The 21,265-nt window shown below is 35.4% G+C and overlaps 1 protein-coding gene and 1 long non-coding RNA gene across 3 annotated transcripts in view; one reads left to right on the forward strand and one right to left on the reverse strand.

The window, feature by feature from the left end:
• grid1b (glutamate receptor, ionotropic, delta 1b) overlaps window positions 1-21,265 on the forward strand; it is a 720,128-nt gene that overhangs the window by 123,981 nt on the left and 574,882 nt on the right. The window lies entirely within an intron of this gene.
• Window positions 15,880-18,254, reverse strand: LOC147841314 (uncharacterized). Its single transcript, XR_015503947.1, has 2 exons — window positions 16,913-18,254; window positions 15,880-16,866 (listed from the first exon to the last, which is right to left on the reverse strand). It is a non-coding gene; the product is annotated as an uncharacterized LOC147841314 (long non-coding RNA).

Below are 21,265 nucleotides of genomic sequence, written 5' to 3' on the forward strand. Positions count from 1 at the left end.
GTTGCACTTGCTCTACAAACAAGTGTGTTCATGGCTACACATTAAAAAAGAATAATATAATATGGAAGTATCAAGCAGCACAAGCTGTTTGTAATGTCTAAAAATCAATGGAAGTGAATGAGACTGGAAGTTTGGAGCCAAAATGGCTGTGCCTGCTCGTATGTGAAGAATAAGGTCAATAAACCAGCTTAATAGAGTACAAGCAAGCCATGCATGTCATTACACAACTTCATGTCCCTGTAAACCACATAAACCTGCAGACACACACACACACACACACACACACACACACAGACGCACACTGTCCGCGTTTAGACACAAGAGCTGAATTACTGCTACATCTGGCTCTGACTGTGATGGCGATGATGATGGCAGTAAATTGTGAGAGAAAAGCATGCTGTTAAAAATGCCATGAAATCAGACTAGGAGTCTTGCAATGTGCTGTCAGACTGTGTTGGCTTTCCATCTACAAGTGCAGAGAGGAAATCTTGGTAACACCTTAATTGGAATGACAATAACAATGTACAGTGTAGTTGTTAGTGTATTTTTAATTATTTTGTTTTTGATCTTAGGTTTATTAACATTAATTAAAGAGGCTATGATTGATTTTTCATGTGTAATCATTTTGACAGTGTAGCAAACAGCTTTATTAGCTTTACTTTAAGCAGCTTTAACAGTAATTATTACTTCCTTTCCCCTCTTTAAGTTCTGAAAACATGGAATATTTATATTAACGTGTTGTCATTTTCTGCAAAAAAAATAAAAAATAAAAAAAATGCTTAAGATGCAAACTTTCCAATTTTATTTTATGATGAAATGTTACAAGTTTATGAAAAAAATAAATAAAAAAGAAAGTAAAAGCAAAATTTAATACACCAGTTTGACAAATATGTGACATTGTGGACTTATATTTTAAATGCAAAGATTTTCCATTTCCTATATAAGAATTCTAACCTTATCCCAACCCAACCATTAAAAATGCAGTATATAAGTTTTACACCCAGTGGTTGAATTAGATATTGCACCCCTGGTTCAAAACACATGCTAGAGTAGGTTGCCAGATTGACGACACCAACAAAGGCTGATTTAAAATTGTGTTCTAAATAAAGGTGACAGCACGTGATAGAAGGAATATTTTCCATATCAAAAGGAGTTTTATCCTAAACAACACCTGAAATTTCTATTTTAGAAATGTTTTTTATTTCTTGCAGTTAAACAACAGAAAACTGACAATGATCACCTCAGGTACACCTCATGTGCTTTATTCAGTGTTAAATGTTAATAATGTGAGTTTGAATGCCATCATGACATTTATTGTCATACTACTGAAAGCAGCAGCAGATAGTTCACCTTAGATCTTGATCAATAAAATAAACCGTTTGAAATTGAACTTTAGAACTGTGACTCAGTTCAAATCAACCAATATCAATCATTCAGCATTAACATTTAATAACGTCAATTAGGTTTAATATTTATTAATTAGGTTGTAAACCTTATCACTCCGTTAGAGTGCAGTGAGTGCACTATTCTGTGCTGCTGATTGGCTGTATTTAAATTTCTCTTGTGTTTCCTCTGGTGCAAACAGCCAAATGTAGGCTGGAAATGAGCTGGAAATAAACTACATATTAAATTAAACATTTGAATAACTCTAGTAATATTTCACAGTATTACTATAATATTTAGGGTCTTTGCACACTGAAGTCTGAAATTTTTGTATGCGTTTTTTTTTTTTTTTCTGTAATCATTCATTCATTAATTTTCTTTTCGGCTTAGTCCCTTTATTATTCCGGGGTCGCCACAGCGGAATGAACCACCAACTTATCCAGCAAGTTTTTACCCAGCGGATGCCCTTCCAGCCACAACACATCTCTGGGAAACATCCACACACGCATTCACACACACACACACACACACACTCACTACGGACAATTTAGCCTACCCAATTCACCTGTACCGCATGTCTTTGGACTGTGTGGGAAACCGGAGCACCCGGAGTACGCGAATGCAGGGAGAACATGCAAACTCCACACAGAAACGCCAACTGAGCCGAGGTTCGAACCAGCAACCCAGCGACCTTCTTGCTGTGAGGCAACAGCACTGCCTACTACGCCACTGCCTCGCCTTTTTTGTAATCATATGCAAACAATTTGTTGTGTAAACAAACCTTGCAGACTGATTTTGATGTGTATGAATCAATCCATTTCGAGAAATGGAAAACATTTCTAGGTCAATTTAAGCAGTAGAAAAAGTAGAAAAAGAAAAAGGAATATGCGGCATATCGTGTTTATCCAACAGAGAGGAAGAAGAGTTCAGCTCATTATTAAAGAGCAGAGCTAAATTATCCCAAAGTTTATCTGGAAATCAGTGGAATTTTGATACATTGCTTGTGATACTGCACACATTCTCGTACGTAAATAAATCCTGAACAGAGACTGGCATATTACATGACATTATATTAGATGGCGGCTGTGTTGACGTATCGAAGCAACAGACTGAAAGCAGACTATGCTTTCTATTATATTGTCTATGGGTAGTACGTCAAATGTATGGAGACACACACACACACACACACACACACACACCAAGCAGCAGCAGCAGTTAGAGGTGCACCAGTCACTTAATCCAGCATATAGGGGTTCTCAGCTGTCTGCCACATTCTGTCTTTATTTTGTGCACCGTGTTTGTTATAAAGTTATCTAAATTTAGCTTTTTGCTTGTACGGTCAGAAACATCAAAACACCTCTCAAAGAACTTTTTCGGATGAGAAAAGAACGAAAGTTTTGAAGGCAGTGTGTCAGTATGATTCTTATTTTACGGACAAAACTTTGGATTCATTGTGCAATAGCTTATAGTAATATAGTAATATTTTTGGAAATTGTATTTCATTGTAAAAATATATTTCATGATAAAGTAATTACAGTAAATGGGGAGGCAGTTAGTTGGCTGTAGCATAATACAATTGAGTGTTTAACATATACTGATGGATATTGTACACTGAGCTATTCTGTACTCACATTGGCAGTTTCAAGTCGGTTATCCAAAACAGGTAATCCCATCTACAGGTAAAAGCTTACCTCAGAAAGTTGACCTAATCTTACTACCACTGCTATACTTATTACATCCCTTGGTCTCATGAGCAGCGTCTATCTCATTTATACACACTTTATGTAAATTAGTGAATGTATGCAAATTAGAATAAAAATAAATCTTCATGATTAAAAAATTATAATCATAAAAATCACCATGATATCATCATACCACCAGTACACTTGTCGATGGTACTGCATATTGTTGTGTTTATACAAACTAGATGATTGTCGAAATCTGACAAGTTACTTGATTCTTTTTTTATCACAATAAATAAAATGTTCACATAAAAATTAATTAATTCACATAAAAAAATGTTCTACCGTCTAGAAATCATAACTCCTCAATTTAATATACCCTGTCTCAACTTCCTGTTTCAATAGAAAATATGTGCTCGTCAACCTTTTAAAACCCTATAAGACGCATCATTGCAGGTCAGTGTTTAATTACTCTTGGCTCAATTCTTCATCACTGTTCACTGATCCCCTTAAACACCCGCACACTAAAGACGACTGGAGAGAGATATGAGTGTAAGTATCCTTGAGTGACCCTAAGACAGAAAGCGTGTGTGCGCATACATTGCCTCAGTACAGTCATTTATCAGCAACTTTTCATGCAGCGTTTTACATGCTGCATTATGGTTTTGGCTTCTGGCCAGCAAATGTTTTAAATGTGTGTGTGTGTGTGCGTGCGTTCTCATCCCTGTGGTCATGTGACACTCTCAAGGGTATCTCCGGAGTTCCGACTTCTCAGTCTGATGCTGAAGTCAGCAAAGCGCTGCACTGAGTTAATGGACATCAGTGTACTTTAGGCTGATTGGATAACCAGAGCGGCCCCAGGGAGGTTTTATTTATTTATTTTATTATTTATTTTGTCACTGTTAACTCATTTGCGTGGATTTAATCTTACTGCATGTACAGTGAATCGCATTACAACATAAGGGATGCTACTCTGAGTAGTTTGAAATGCTTCGAGCTTATACGCTCTCAGGGGGAAATAATTGCCAAAAATGTACCTTTAGGGGTAAATCTGCTCATCTGTAGAACCCTTAAGTGTTTAAATGTATACTAATTTACCCCTAAAAGGTGCATATTATATCTTAGAGTACCTTTTCCTATACCCTTAAGATGTTTATGAAACTTTTAGTTTGGGATTATATATATCCAGGAGGTTGTTATCGCAGAATTCAAGTCAACAGGCTTATCAACGAGAAGGGGGTTGGTGTTAAATAAACCTGAAGGGCTTTATTTTATGAAAACAACCATCCTGAATATACTTTATCATGCTTATTAATTGGCTTCTTGCCACAAAACATAAAAAGTTAGACACAAAACATTGTTCTGAGATGTAATAGTTTATACATTTTTAAGTAAACGTAAAGCTGACAGAAGCATTGGCTAACCTACACATTATTCAATCTAAAGACGGCCCCAAACAGTGCAAAATGCAAAGCTGACAGAAATGAAACTGGCTGAATGAAGCATACAGTAAGCTGCGATTTATTCATTCACAAGACAGCACCAAACAGTCAAAAACAGCAGTGCCATAGACAAGCATGTAAATATGAATGAGGATGTATGTATATGGATGTCAAATATGCAGTGACGGTAAAGGTGATTTGAAGTTTTCAAATAACAACGGCTGTTATTTAGCAGTTGTTATTTTGGAAATACCATCCTGATCTTCAGAGAAAACGTAAGTATTTAAGGTTTTGTCAGTTTAGTGGCTAATTTGTACAAATGCGTTGAACTTAAACTCACCCCTAAACCCAACCATCATTGGGTGATGAGCAATTTATACTAAATTGTACAAACTAGATCATAGGAATTCATATGAATTAGCAATGAAAAAGTTACTAATTGCCATGAGATAGCATTTGAAAAGCATATGTCATAACTGACCAAGTTTTTCAGAGAGCCGTGTAATTGGTAGATGAAGTATAGATTGTCCTTTTTGCATTTTTCAAGCATATTTTATTTATTTATTTATTTATTTATTTATTTATTTATTTATTTATTTACTTGCCTTATGTACAAACTAATCTATACTCATTCTATAAACATTTTAATTATTAAAAAATGTTTTTAATAATTTTATAATATAATATTAATAAAATAATAATAATAATAATAATAATAATAATAATAATAATAATAATAATTTTATTAATTTTATTTATGTTATCAATTTAATTTTTTACAGCATGCTTAAACTGATTTTAACATGCACACAATACTTAATATATTTCAAAACAGATACATTTATTTATTTATTTAAGTTTTATTTATTTAGTTGTTTATTTAATTATTTATATATTTATTTATTATTTTAAGATTGTTTTGCTTTGCGTTTAAATATGTATCGATTATGTATTAAATCAATAAAACAGAGGCTCTACTGTATAGTAATTTACATACCCTCATATGGTTTACAGTCCATACAAAAGAGTATGTGAATAAATAAATATGTAAATAAGTAAATAAATAAAAAATGATAATAATAATAATAATAATAATAATAATAATAATAATAATAATAATAGTAATAATAATAATAATAAATACAGTAATACAACGCACTGGAACTACAGTATGCTTTTAACTACTGGTCTCATGCAGACTAAAATCATTATTTTCATACGATTGATTTATTGATCAATTGATTCGTTCATTCATATAGATGTTTTTAATTTTCAGAGTTTGTTAAATGAGGAACTTAAAGTTATTGAATATGGACCACTTTTGCCTTTCAAAATTAATTTGCTTTTGTTGAATAAAGTGCATTAGGGTCATATTTCTTCTAATGTGATGCTTTCAGTTGCTATATATTTTAATAAGCCGTCTTTTTATGAGGGTTTAGGTCAAGTTTTATAAGGACAAAGTGTTTCTCCTCCTGTTACTGTTGCTGCCGTCATTTTACAGGAATAAAGGTGTGTTGCATTATCTTCCACTAGGGAGCTGTTTAATTGCTTACAGGCAATGACTTTTACCTCCACTACCCAGAGAAAAAAAATGTGTCAGGGTATTGTAAATGATCAAACAGTGTCCTGAAGATCATTCTTGTCAGATCACTGAGGTGAATTTATCTTTAAAACCAACAAGCGTTTCATCTCCTTGTAGCTGCCCTTTGTGTTAACTGATGCTAATACATCACCATTTTTGCACATAGGATATTTTTTCAAATGATTGCACCTAGTCATTAATGCATCTGTAACAACTGGGGAGGAAAGGATACGTTAACCTAGGAGGAACATTTTAAAAAGCAAGGAACTGATGCAAGACAAGGCAGGATGTGAAAGTTGTCATATACCGCTAGCTGATTTTTTCTTAAACAGGAAACCATTGAAGTTGCTTTCCTTTTGATGTTGCTTTGAATTGAGGCATAAATATGCTTTGTTCCAAAATATAGTAAACTACCCTTCTACCACAGGCAACAATTTTGACACTCCATGCTCTTTGATTAGATTCTGTACAGTTTGCAGTAGGGAGCAGAGCAGTGGTGGTTTTATGGTTTCTAGGACCCGCTGTAAATAAGCTTGGTCATGCTAAATTTGGAATTGTGGGATAATGGAACAGTGAAAAGTGTTTATACTCAACCAAACAAGTGGCTAGTGATGTGTTTTAAAGCACACGCAATAATCAACTGCACAGAGCAAGACATAACAGGGAATGTATAAACAGTGAGTCATTTGTGTTGCCAGATATTGTAGAAAAACAGCACACACCCCAAAAAAAGTATATTATAAATGAAAAAAAATCTAAATACTTCATATAAAAAAAAAATCTGTTCACTTTAAACAGCCCCTCATTTTGTTTTTTGAAAATGATCTGCCATGCAGTGTGTAACACAACACTAAGTGAAGTGAAATATCCAGCTAAGGCCTAAATCTGAAAGTGCACCGTGTTTAAAACTATTAATTCATCTATAAAAGAGTCGACCCAGAGTGGTTCAAATAAATCGTGGATGTAACGAGTCTTTAGCTGTGGTGGCATGACTTCGATAAGGAACTCAAGCCCCACTCATTTGTTGCCAGTGCAGACCTGGGAAAATTGAAACCCCTGGCCCCGCCCACAAACACTGTAGAAAGTAAAAGAAGACAAACACTGTAGCAGATCCCAGTTGAATCCAGCCTGATCTCACGAGCAAACGTAATTTTTTTTTATTTTTTGCCAGTTTTGTGGCTAATTTGTACGAATTTACACAAGTTCAGTCGTACGAAATTGTATGATTTTAAAAAGGAGGCGTGGCACCTAACCCCACCCCTAAACCCAACCGTCATTGGGGGATGAGCAAATCATACTAAATGGTACAAATTAGATTGTATGAATTGATACGTATTAGCCACTAAATGGAAAAGTTATGAATTGCCGTGAGGTTGTGTTGGTTGAATCATGTGGTGAAGATGATGTGCTCTGAAGTGTGAGGAAAGTCAGTGTTATTTTCCCTACCCAAAGATGAGGCTGTGAAGAGTCAGTGGTTGAAGTTTATTTTTGCAAAAATACCTCAGCATTATAGCCCCAGCCTTGTGCTGTGTTCCTGTCATTTTTCTGACGAGTGCTTCAGCAATCTACATGGTTCCAACGAGGCATTCGTCAGCCGTTTAGTAAAGGAAGGATTAGAAAAGACTATTGATGTATGGGATTTTGTCAAAGCTTGACAGGAACTTTTTTTCCATTTCACAAGTGTAATTAACTTAAGTGCGATTAAAATGTTTGCCTCCTTGTTTTCTCTAGCTTGCAAATTATGTTTTTAATTTTGTTTTGTTACTTATAACCAGTCCACATGACTTGTACTATATCTGGTTTACTCTTTATGCTCTCATTTCAGGAGTTCACACTTAGCTGATGAATATTTATAAGCTACTTTGGCATGCTCTCCCTGAGCTCATTAGATCCTCGAGCACAGGGCTCCCTCCCGTTGCAAGACGAGAGTGAAGTTTGATTTCAGGTAGATTTTGAGAACTCCCCTGTCATGGTGGCTGAAGAGTAGTCGTAGTTGTAAGACTATATATGTTTAATGTTGTTCAATGCACCAAAATGTATTGAAAAGTTTGAGCTTGCGGAATTCTGTCGTACGGCTCTGCAAAAAGGGGCAGGAATAAACAAGATGATTAGACATTAAAAAAAGTGAGCGATTGTCAATATTTTAAATATCTGTCCAGAGAGGTCATGTTTTGATCCTCGATTGGTCTCATGCAATCAAGTGATGCGATTTTACAGGTCAGAGTTCACCAAGCTTGAACTTTGCACAGCAGCGAACTGTGAAACTTGCCGCAAGAGCTTGCGTTTCTAGTCTGACACATTTGCGAGCGTATGAATAAGTCTATAGGGAAAAAAAGTGCAGTGTGACATAAACTTCACTTCCAACCCAGTTCCTACACCAGTCTTTTGTTTTCATATGATTCTCAACACCTTGATTAGCTGGTTCAGGTGTGTTTGATTAAGGGTATAGCTCTGCAGGATGAGCCTTAGAAAAGCAGACTGGCTATCAACAGTAGAGATGTTGAGCTTATTAGTATGCACACTCTTAGTCTCTTGCACACTTGATGTGAGCACCACAATTTGCATAGTGCGCTTGAGGGATTTTTAAGGAAAACAGCTGCCTATGAAGAGTCATGAGTCACTTATCAGATTCCATTTAGGTCATGATGCTACTTCAGAAGTCAAACAATAGACAATGAGGCAACACAGACTGTTTCAAATAGCTTTTTAAAAGATGTTCCCACACTAACTTTTACTACTTGCAACCTTTCAACTCAGTATGCTGAATTTAAAGGTTTCAAGTACTTAATCACTTGTTGCCCACTATGGTGCTGATTAATTATTTACTAAGCTTATTACTGATGGTGCAATAAATTATGACTGTGTAACAAGCAGCGTATGATAGCAACAGGTATTATGCAGGATGGGTGGGTAAGGGGTAAATTAAGACTGCTGTAATGTCACAATATGAGTGTTTACTGTATTGTGTACTGGAATGGCTAAATTTTACAAAGTACTGTAGAATTGCTAGCTCAGTAAAAATTGAAGGTGTGAGAGTCTGTCCATATAAACTTCATATAAACTTTAATTCACTTAAGGGTTAGCTTACCAAAAATATGTAATTCATTATTAACAAGAGCCGGTATGAACATCAGTAGAGTTTATGCTCCTGCACTTACCAGTTCAAAAATCAAAATCACTAAGCATGTTTTTTTTTTCTTTCTCGTTTGTTGTAATTAAAAGATTTATGTACTAATTAAAATTATATTCAGTGCTTACTCTCCACACTGTTTATTTTCAGTGGCAAGAAAATGTATTTGCTGTCAGTGAATATCATTGATAAACATTACCAAAGCAACATAAAGTTGATAATGCCAACTAACGATTTCAGTTACCAGCAGGGTGAAAAGCACACTTAAAACAATTCGTAATTTTGAGGTTTATTTCCGGCAGCTAGGGTCCTGGAAAAAAAAAAAAAAAAAAAGTAAAATGATGGCCGTTAAATTACAGAAATTTACTATAAAATATCAAAGGTTGAATTACAGAAATTTACCAGGATTTTAAATTTAAGGAAATTACTGTAATTTTAAATCCGTTATTTTACGGTATATTACTGTAATTTAAAGGTCATTATTTTACTTGTTTTTTTGGCACCCCAGCTGCCGTAATAAACCGTAAAATTACAAAAAAAAAAAATTTCTATAGTGCAAATACAAAGATGTTTTTGGTGTAAATGAGAGTATAGACAGCAACTGTCCGGATATGTTAAGAAAGAAAGTCTAGAAATGAGCCAAAAGTATTGTCAAAACAAGTTATGTCATTTGAGTGGTGCCATATGTCCTCAACTATATTTAAAAGAAGCTGTAAGAACACTTTTGTGCACCAAAAAAGAAAAAAAAAGAAACAGACAAAACCTTTGTTCGCCTTTTGTTATCTCTTCCTCATCAGGCCATCAGAGTATGTGTTTCTTAGTGGCAATATGAAATAGCAGTTGTAGTCTACAGTACAACATGCATATATCATATTGGTTTTAGTAAAGACAAAGTCTAATCTGATGTAGAAAAAAAGGCAAAAGCACACAAAAGTGTTATTTAAGCTTCAAATGATTGCCGTTAAATATGAAAATATTTAGAGTAAAGTATTGCAAATGTCACAGTTTTTCCTCAGAAAACATTTGCTTTTAACTTGACATTTTCATTAGATGTTGGTATAACAACCAAATAAACCCAAACAAAAATAGATTAAATGAAATGATGCAAGGAAAAAGTATCAAACGTGAAGAAAAGAAGGTGTAAAAAGGCAGTGAAAGCCCAGACTGCAGCTGAAATCTCGCAGTAGTTATTCGGCAACCCTCTGCCCTTCGTCATTGTAAATTAATATTAGCTGCTTCAGTCCAACATCTACATTACCAGGATGATGAAGATGAAACCAGGGTGGACATTTCATCAGGACAATGATCCAAAACACAGCCAAGGAAACTCTCGAATGCTTTCAGAGAACGAAAATCAAGCTGTAGCTGTTTTTTTTTAATTTTTTATATTTGTGTTGTTTGGGTTTTTACCAAAATCTGATTCTGTTCCTTCTCAACAGCTTCTTTAGAATTATTATTTCTAGAAAAATATATGACTTGTTTATACTTATGTTCCCCACTTTATAGACAAATTACCATGTTTGTAAACATTTAAGATGAGCACAACGAGGTTGCAGAAAAAAACAAAATCATGAGCATTTACAGCGAAGGAATGACATCTAATGCGGTACAGAGTTTGTTGTTGTCTAAGAAATACGTTATGTTGATTACATATTATATATTTTATTTACGTAAGGCTTTCAGTGTATTATAACAGCTTGTCACCCAGTGATAAGCACACGTTAAAGTGAGTGGCATTCGTCTGACAGGTCCATTTGCAATAGCACCCACATAATAAGATGAAATGACTAAGCATCCAGCCCCAAATATACAATCTTATTGAAACTCCAAGTGTTTTTAAAGGCCTACAAGTCTTTGGATGGCAACAGTTTTGCTCTGTGTGGTCATGTACAAGAAATAATGTTCCATGATTGCCAGATTCAAAACTATGTAGTGCTAAAAACTGCGGTTCTGCCTAGTCAAGGACGAGGAAAGAAAACAGAACTGTACAAGGATCACCAATAAACAAAACAACTGCGTTCTGACTGCATTTAAACTCCACCAGTATGGCAGGGTATGTAAACTTACATTTTTACATTTCATTCCAAGCATTCAGTGTTCGCAGTTTAATTAACTATATTTAACTGTTTTTGATTAAATCATTACCGCAATCAAAAATGAGTAACGTGTATGATTCTGCATAGTGTGAACTTACCTGGTATTAAATGAGAACTGCAGAGTCCAGCATTTTTTAGCCAAAGATGTTTGCAGTTGGCATTAAAATCAGTGTGGTGTACAGTAAAAGTTAAGTTTCTATTTTTGGACTTTCAAATTTGGCATCCTACCGCACAACACGGCATGTTTGCTATTGCAACCAGTCTCTTTTTACAACCGGGGACCTGTGAAACATCATGTGTGACATAGGTTGGTAATTCCTCTTTATGAACTGTTTATTAAAGGGCCATGAAACCCCCTCGTTTCAGCAGGGTGTTTTCACACCTCTACTTTGGAAAAAGTCAGAAAAGTGGGCGTGTCCAGCTCTGTTTAGGGGGGAGTGTCGGAGGAACAAAAGAGGCTTGGTGTGGGAGTGTCTATTTGGGCCCGCTGAATTTCAGAGTCAAAACACACAACCACAGCGGACAATGTGACTGTGTTTACATGGACATCTGTAGTCGAATTATTTACCAGATTATTAAATGGTGGACTTTAACTGCAGTTTGGCTCTTTCATTCAGGGAATTCATTCATGTCCCTCCCGACAAACGTGATATTTGATTCGAGTAACTGCTCTAAGCGTGTATTTTTCATGCAATGTTTGATACCGCACGGCGAATGAGAGAAAAAAAACTCAGCATTTCCCGGAAACTTAGATGCACACAGCAGGTAGCGTCAGAAAGCCGCGTGTGTTATTCCGGTCACAAAATCCAACACGAGATTATAGTTTGGTTGTAACTGTTAGTGCTAACTTGTTTACACGCAGCTTCAAAAATTCGTTTCAAACCGGAAGTACGAATTTGCTTGAAATAACGCAAAAACAACCAATTTACACTTTTTAGTGAAATATAGGTGTCCTAATAGTGTTTTTAGCAGTGTGGGACACATATATGACTGTCAACAGCTCAAAAAATGTGTTTTGGTGTTTCGTGACCCTTTAACTTAAATCTCAAATTGAATTAGAATTGCAATATCAATTCAGACAAACCACAATGTTCCTCAAATTACACAGCCAAAATTAAATTGCGAAAATGCTACGCACTAAGCACATATCATAAAAGTGATGCAGAACATGACAAGATAAAATGAAAAAGTCTCAAAGAACCAAACCACCTTCTCAGTGTGGACATACAGTCGAGAACACACAGTTTTAGCCTGAAGTGCAGTGAAATGCACCTTCAGTCAAATGTGGGAAAGCTATACTACAGCCAAGATGGCACATTCAAATTGGATCCGAGAGAAACCCAGGTGCAGAGAGTCTTCCAGCACAGCAGGGCAAACAATGTGTTTATTGTCACCACTCACTGAGTACTCAGTTCTTTTCATACACCATAAAAAGTATTAGTAAACTGCTCTCCAGTGGCAGTTGCTTTGAAAGATCCTAGCAGGAGCAGGTCAAGGAGTGGGCAAAAAAGGTTTAGGAGGGAACGGGGCTAACAGCTGGTGGTGACAGCTCTACTTCTCCATTATGAACAATCTGTGTGTCTTGTTCTTAGCCCCCAGCTGCTTTGTTTGCCCATGAAATGTGGATATGACCCAGCAAGCTGTGCTTGTTTATAAGCATTGGTCTCTGTTCTGCAGGGGCCGGTGGTGCAAGCAACTGCAATTTTAATGTTGCCTGATATCCCATCAACATCACATTTGTCAGCATGCATGTATGTGGCATATGCAGAGATGGATGGAGTAGAGTGATAAGGGGGCATGTAAAATGGATGGAGTAGATAAAAGGGTGTGTGGGGGATTTCTGCATATTAATCATGTGTTTTACTTGCCCCTCTATGATTTATTCATGACAGCCGCTCCTCCTTCAGTGTCTGCAGAGAATGTCAGGATATTCTAGAGGACGCCATACATATTACAGTGGGTTAGTTTACAGCCAAGAACATACTCTCTTTAGCCAGCCTTTAGTCCTGAGGAAAGACATTAGCAATCACTAGAATAGCATTTTCTATTTGTGGCAATCATCCACTGCTCCGTTTTACTGGGATTTTTCTGCTTCAAGAGGCCGATTGACACTGTGTACCTGTAATTAACCTAAAAGGGCTGTAGCATAATGGCAGGGCTCAGAATAACAGGTGAATGCAATTTTGTCAAGTGGCAAGTACCAGGAACAATCTACTTTTATTTTTATTTTTTTGAACTATTCAGTCAACTAACATAGTCGTATATCTAACCTTAATGTCTTTCAAACTGTTCATACACTGCTATGGGTGTCAGTTGTCATTGTTTATCTGCAGCTATTGTACCACAATAGACATCAGGATACCAGTTGGCTGTTATCTTGTCAAGATGTAAGTCCTGGATCCACATTTTCTTTTGGTCCTGAAAATACCTTTGAGTCCTACATCTATCCCTAAATTTGAAAATGACAGTAATCTACTGACAATCATCCACTGCTCCATTTACTAGGGTTGTTCTGACTCTAAATGTCATGGCAATGGCTGCCTCTTTCTGTCTCTGATTTTATATATATATATATATATATATATATATATATATATATATATATATATATATATATATATATATATATATATATATATATATATAATTCAGAAGGTAATGGTGTCCAAGTTCTTGCAGTAAGTGTTTAAAAATACCATTATCTTTCCAAAATATACATTTTTAATGATGTAATGTCAAAAATTCATTCACAAAATACATACATTGTTATAAACTTGCTTAATATAATATATTTTGAAGAATGTTAATGATCCCCATTAGTGTTGGACATGTTGCGGTAACACTTTAGTTTAGGTCACAATTCACACTACTAACAACTGGCTTATTACCTGCCTATTATTAAGTTATTAAAAGTAGTTATAAAGTGTGATATTTTTATGCTTCCCCAATTCTACCCAAAGCCTAAACCCAACTTCTACCTTACTAACTATTAATAAGCAGCTAGTTAGTCATTTATTATGCTAGTAATGTTAGTTAATGTTTTGGTAATACTGGGGCTGGGCGATTAATCTAAAAGTAATTGAAATCGACATTCAGAACCTATAATCTATCAAATATTTCCAGGACGATTTTTAATAATTACTTTCCCTACGTGCCTTGTGACCCCACTCTCTTAAATTCTGAGGCTGATTTATACTTCTGCAGCCACTTTGCAGCCACATCTGCTGATCTATGGTCAATTAGGACGATGGCCTCACTCTTGAGCCTTACTTTGCACTACATTGACGATCATTTAAAGCTGCGCCAGAGACGCCTTTATACGGCATATAAAACTTGTCAGTGAACTCTGAGGGCAAAAATAAATAAACAAATAAGTTAAACAACTGTTCATTAATCCTAATTGAGTTAAAATATTCAATTAATCGAGATTTTGATTTTAGGCCAAATCACCCAGCCCTAGTTAATACTGTTAATTGTGACCTAAACTAAAGTGTTACCAATTTAAAAAGTAACTAATTACCAGGGAAAGTGACTTTTGTGTTACTGTATTTACATTAATTTTGGGATTCACAAGTGTTTTCCGTTTATTTATAGTTGTGAATTGCGTTATGGGACCTTGACCTGCTTTGTTGACTTTTGATGTTCACAATTCAACTCTACAGTTTAACAAAGTAAATTTAATTTAGATTCTGATGTAATTTGAAATAGTATAATGTATAAGAAGTTATATTTATAGATTGTTTATAACATTATAAAAAACTGAAAATGTACTGGCAGTTTATTACAAAGTTTTTGTATAACGTAATAACACCAACTCAGACAATATATTATTTTAAACTATTAAAAGGCTTAAAAAGTTTTATTTATTTATTTATTTATTTAGTTAGTTAGTTAGTTAGTTAGTTAGTTAGTTAGTTACAGTATAGCACATTTTTACAACACAACGTTACCCAATATGCTGAACACAATCAATACTAATTAAAATAAAAAGTCCTACAGCACATACATAACAATTACAACATAGGACAAACCCCTCAACATTAAAAAGGCTCAACTGCTAAAAAACAAATATGCAGAAGGTTTTTTGAAAACACATAAAGTTGGAGCAGGTCTAATATCGGGTGGAAGCTTGTTACAGTAGTTTGGGGCGATAACAGCAAAATCCAGATTCCCACTTTGCTTTCACTGGGACCATCAGAAGACCTTACTGACCTACCAGGATTACATACAAGTAAATCCAAAAAAATCGAAATCCGATAAATAAGATGATGCCAGACCATTTAAGGATTTATAGACAAACATGAATCATTTAAAATCAATCCGTGGTCTAACAGGCAGTCAGTCCAGAGAGGAGAGAACTGGAGATATGTGTTCATGGTTGCGATTCCCTGTCAGAAGTCTCGCAGCCGCATTTTAGACTAATAAAAGTCACGTTTTTTAAATTTTCAAGATTAAAAGTTTGTTGGAAGAAAGATCAAGGCCCCATAAAACAATTCAAAAGCATAAATACATGGGAAAAAAAAGAAATAAAAACATGAATCAAAAAATATGGAAAACTCTTAAGTTGTTTTTTTTTTTTTTTTTTTAGTTTAGTTCTGCTTCAGTGAGATTGGTGCATGCAGCTACCTTTTGTAAAACATAAACATTATTTTAAATATATTTAAAACTCAAAAAAGTGGGATCCATCATGAATAATAGTTAAAAAAGTAAAATCTGAGATGATATTATCTTCTTTAGTGCACTATATAACGCTACTTTTTTGTTTTTATCAGCTTTGCTCAATGAACTGCTTGCATTTTCAGTTGCAATTTTCTTAACTGGCATAATTGCATGTGGTGATTATGATAAGAAAAGAGACATTTAACTATTAAAAATCCCAGATCTGACTGTGTCTGGAGTGTAATATAACTCAAGGGGGCCAAAAATAGTTTGGTAGTTTTTTTTTTTTTTTTTTTAATTATCTCATTTTGTGTTCATCAGAGGAAATAAATTAGTACAGTTGTTTAGTTTAATTCAGTCTCAGTTTAATTCAGTAATTCTTGTCATTATTTCAATGCAAATTAAACAACATAAAAAAAGCTAGTTGCTTAAATAAATGCTCTCTGGGTGTTTTTCTTTGCCCCTAGATGTGATTATTTTGTAAGTAGACCTAATTTAAAATTTTGACCAATCAAGCTTTAGCGGTACTGTGGCTCCGCGGCTAGCACTGTCTCCTCACAGCAAGAAGGTTGCTGGTTTGAGTCCTGGCTGGGCCATTTGGCATATCTGTGTGAAGTTTGCATATTCTGTCCATGTTCGTGTTTCTTTCGGTTTCTCCTACAGTCCAAAGGCATGCGCTAAAGGTAAATGCGTGTGTGTGTGTGTGTGAATGCAAGATGGGTGTTTCCCAGTATTGAATTGTGGCTGGAAGGGCATTTCATGTGTAAAACATATGCTAAAATAGTTGGCGGTTCATTCTGCCGTGGCGACGCCATGATGAATAAAGAACTAACCAGAAGTTAAATGAACGATTCAATGACATTCCAAGCTCAAAAAGAAATATTAAATGTACCTTGCATTCTATTTGCTGATTATATACTACATGCTACCTTTGCCACAACACACACAAACACACAGAAACTGAACAGTATATCTTGAAATTGTTGGTACATGGTTTGATCTGTGAAGGTGCACAGAGGGGTCAACAGTGATGGAAGGTGAAGCGATCCTTTCACTCAAGAGCCAGTGTTTGGCTGTCAAGTCTTGCTTTGGAGAACGAAGCCAGATTGTATCTGGCACGAACAAATGAAAAACTCATTCTTCAGGTTTTGTGTTCCACAAGCAGCTCCCACAAGACGACTGCTAAGATTAAGCTCTGCATAAGCAAGTGTGCTATTTTTTCCTTTTGCCTTTTCAAGATCCCCACAAATAAATTGGACTTGACTCTATTGAATGACCTCTGACTTGGTGGGACAGCTTTATGGACATCGCTTTAAACTCCCTTTTTTTCCCTCAGCATCCATTGAGCTGGCATTTCTTCTGCGTTTGGACAGATGACTTTGAATGGGTTGTGACTCTGTCAGCAGGGGTCTGATCTTCAGATCCCTGAGTGGTGACCCCATATCAGAACAGAGTGGATGTGTGGCAGTCTGAAATGAGCTGAGAGAAATGAGCTAAAAATTCTGTATTCCTACCAGTGCTCTAGCTGTTTTACCTGAAATAACTGTTCTGACATAACACATATATATTAAACTGATAAACTGACTTTACTGACTTTTTTAAGGTAAGTGGTTGCAAACAGTTTATATCAACATTGACTCATTCTAAAAACGTACCGTTATACATTTCTGGAGATCACCAATTATCTCATTAGAAGTACGTATGGCTGCATTTTTTCTTTAAAATGAATACGTGATTGTATGATGTTCGATTTTGCACTACCAGCTGACCGCTTATCTAGAGATGAACGGCTTTTCCGCTGTTACCAGTTTATCCAGTAGCTCGCCATGTAGGTCAGTAGACTTGAGATGCAGAGAGGAGTTGACTGTGATGACAGGGTTTAAGTCTGGCAAAGAATGGTTAAAGAAAACTGGTAAGACAAAAACAGAAGCCAAAAAAATAAAACAAACAAATAACGGGGTGAGAATGTAGTTAAATCTGAAAACGTGGTAAAAATCAGGCGAGAGCTTTTCATTTTTCTGGATTTTTTTAAAACATTGTGGGTTGGCTTTAGGTAAGTGGATATTTGGGTCAATTGGTACTTTTAAAAACACTATCAGTTAAGTTTCGGGTAGGACGAGGGTGATTCAGTCCATCGGTCAGTCAGTCAGTCAATCAGTCAGTCAGTCAGTCAGTCCTCTAGTGAATTTATGTGAAAAAAGCAGGCATGAATAGCACTTGCGAGAGAAATTTGAAATCTGAAAAAAGTGTACACAGTAGCCTCTGGTGGATTAATAAAAACAAAAACAGCAAAAAAAAAAAAAAAAAAAAAAAAAAAACATACCTCCTGGGATGCATTTGGCATTCTCCAAAAAGTATAGTGGTATATTTTCAGAATGAGCCTGAATTTGTTTTTATAGGCTGAATTTAAACAAACATTGTAATTCATACATTGTATGTGTTGTGTTCTTATTGGATTGCTTGTTGGAACTACTATTGAGATAAAAAAAAAGGTTAAGGCTATTTTCATGTAACTGTACTGATAAGGTACATCGTGAGGTAAATCATGACAATTCTGTTAGATTTTTTTATGGGCATAACTGTAAAAACAATTAAGTTAACTTAATCGGTTTGTGTTGGGACAACATAAAGGAATTGTGTGGAAACCAAACTTTTTTAAAAAGGACTCTCCAAAAATCGGTTTGCTTCTTGTTCAAACTACTTTTTAAATTTTTAGAGGAGCATGTGATATGATTGATCGTGTCTAGTCTCTCATCCGTAATCATTAGTAAGCCAATCGGATTATTCCAAACTCACTATAAATAATCAGTTTAGCATTACTCCCTTATCTTCGTTTTTTGAAGAATAATCCCACCCCAACTCCCTCTTTTTCTCCTTTCGAGAACTACCTGATCTCATACCCCCTTACATGCTCATTGACCAGTCGGGAGCCTTGGGCTCATTTATCTTAAAGCTCAGGGGTCTGTCCTGGGACAGCATGTCAACCCTACTATTATTATCAAGCAATATCTAAGTGTAAACTCTTGAATTAAAAATGAGCTGAAATAATACTATTTTGGATTTTTTTTTCACTCCACTTTAATTTGTAAAAACTAATAAGCAGGGCCCAACGGAATCTGCAGACATTTTTTGCTATTTCCGCTGAGAATTTTGGTAATAATCTGCGGTTTTCTAAGAAATTGTTTTAGGAGTATCATAACTAAAACCTTAACATGTGAAATAAAAAAAAAATAGCTTTTTAACTTTTATCTAATGTTTAAAATACAAATCCAATTAGATTCACTTATTTGGTAAACAAAGCAAATCTCTCATGTAATATATATTCTAAAATACAGAAAATATTACTCTACATACTGCATTGTACATACATCAGATAAACATTTTCATATTTGTCAATAATATTACTGTAATTAATCTAAAAACTAAACAAAAAATATAGATTTACACACATTTACTAAAGTAAATAAACAGAATTAATGATGGGCTAAAATCATCTGTGTAAAATCTGCAGAATTTTGCCTAATAATCAGTTAAATTAATTCCTTAATGTTGTCCCATGACAAATCGGTTTTTGTGGATCCCAGCCATTTTTACAACATGCTGTATTCAAATTATCACATGGAACCGTGTCTTTGAATATCAATGAACAAAAGATGTAGTGTGCATGTTCTAGTGTTAGTGTGAGTGAATGGTAGAGTTTTATTTATTACTTACATATTCATGTTTTAGTGTCTGACTTTTCACTATGTGAGGACATGAAAGCAATGCTAATCTGACAGTTGTCTCATAAGTAATTTAACATTTTATGCTGAGAAAAAAGCATTATGCACAGAAATACAGAAAACTCAACAGTGTCTTGATGACAACTCATCAAAACGAATGAAAGTGCAAAAAGCATTATACTTTATTTCATTATTTATGCTTACAGGATTTTTATTCAGTTCAGAATTGCATTTTCCATTCATTTTTCTTAAACTGGAATGACATGCAACTTTTTAAATTATTAATAGATAATAATGATGGGGAATATTTGCTTATGTTACTAATTGTTGTATTATCTAATCTACTATTGACGTCTTCTAATTATGTTGTACAGATTAATGAGAGCTGAATAACTGACATGCCTCAGTGCCTTACAGAGTTTCCCCAGAGGAAGTGACATCACTTTTTTTCTATCACCCACTAAAGATTGTCATTTGCTTTTTAATAACCAATTTTAACCAGAACATATTGACACAATGTGTGACTTATATCATAATACAGCAAGTAATACAGAAAATACATACTTTATGAAAATGTTTAACATAGTAGAATAAAAACACAGAAATGAAAAATGAGCTCAAAGTATCATTCAGATGACATAGTTAAAATACACTCACCTGCCACTTTATTAGGTACACCTTACTAGTATTGCGTCTGACTCGACATGATAGCAGTTACTGCTGATTTGTTGGCTGCGCATCCATGATGTGAATCTCCTGCTCCACCACATCTCAAATGTGCTCTATTGGATTGAGCTCTGGTGATCGTGGTGGCTATTTGAGTACAGTGAGCTCATTGTCATGGTCAAGAAACCAGTATGAGATGATTCACGCTTTATAAGATGGAGCGCTATCCTGCTGGAAGTAGCCATCAGAATATGGGTACACTGTGGTCATAAAGGGATGGACGTTGTCAGCAACAATACTGAGGTAGGCTGTGGCATTAAACAATGCTTAATTTGTGCTAATAAGCCAAAAGTGTGTCACGAAAATATCCCCCTTACAGCATTATATGACCATCACCAGCCTGAACACTAGATACAAGGCAGGATGGATTCATGGTTTCACGTTGCTGATGCCAAATTCTGACCCTACCATCCGAATGTCACAGACCAGGCAACATTTTTCCAATCTTTTTATGTCCAATTTAGGTGAACCTGTGCAAATTGTAGACTTCCTGTTCATAGCTGACAGAAGTGGCACCTGGTGTGGTCTTCTGCTGCTGTAGCCCATCTGCCTCAAGGTTCGATGTGTTGTTTGTTTAGAGATGCTCTTCTGCATACCTCAGTTGTAACGACTGGTTAATTGAGTTACTGTTGCTTTTCTTTCTGCTCACACCAATTTGGCCATTCTCCTCTGGCACCATCCTCCTCTCCTCAAGGCATTTGCACCCACAGAACTGCTGCTCACTGGATATTTTTTTGAATGAAAATCCCAGTACTTTCACCAGCAGTTTCTGAAATACTCTGACCAGCTTGTCTGGCACCAACAACCATGCCAAGTTACTTAAATCCCCATTCTTCCCCATTC

The sequence above is a fragment of the Danio rerio genome, chromosome 12 (genome assembly GCF_052040795.2).
Source record: "Danio rerio strain M-AB ecotype USA chromosome 12, GRCz13ab, whole genome shotgun sequence".
Classification (NCBI taxonomy): domain Eukaryota; kingdom Metazoa; phylum Chordata; class Actinopteri; order Cypriniformes; family Danionidae; genus Danio; species Danio rerio.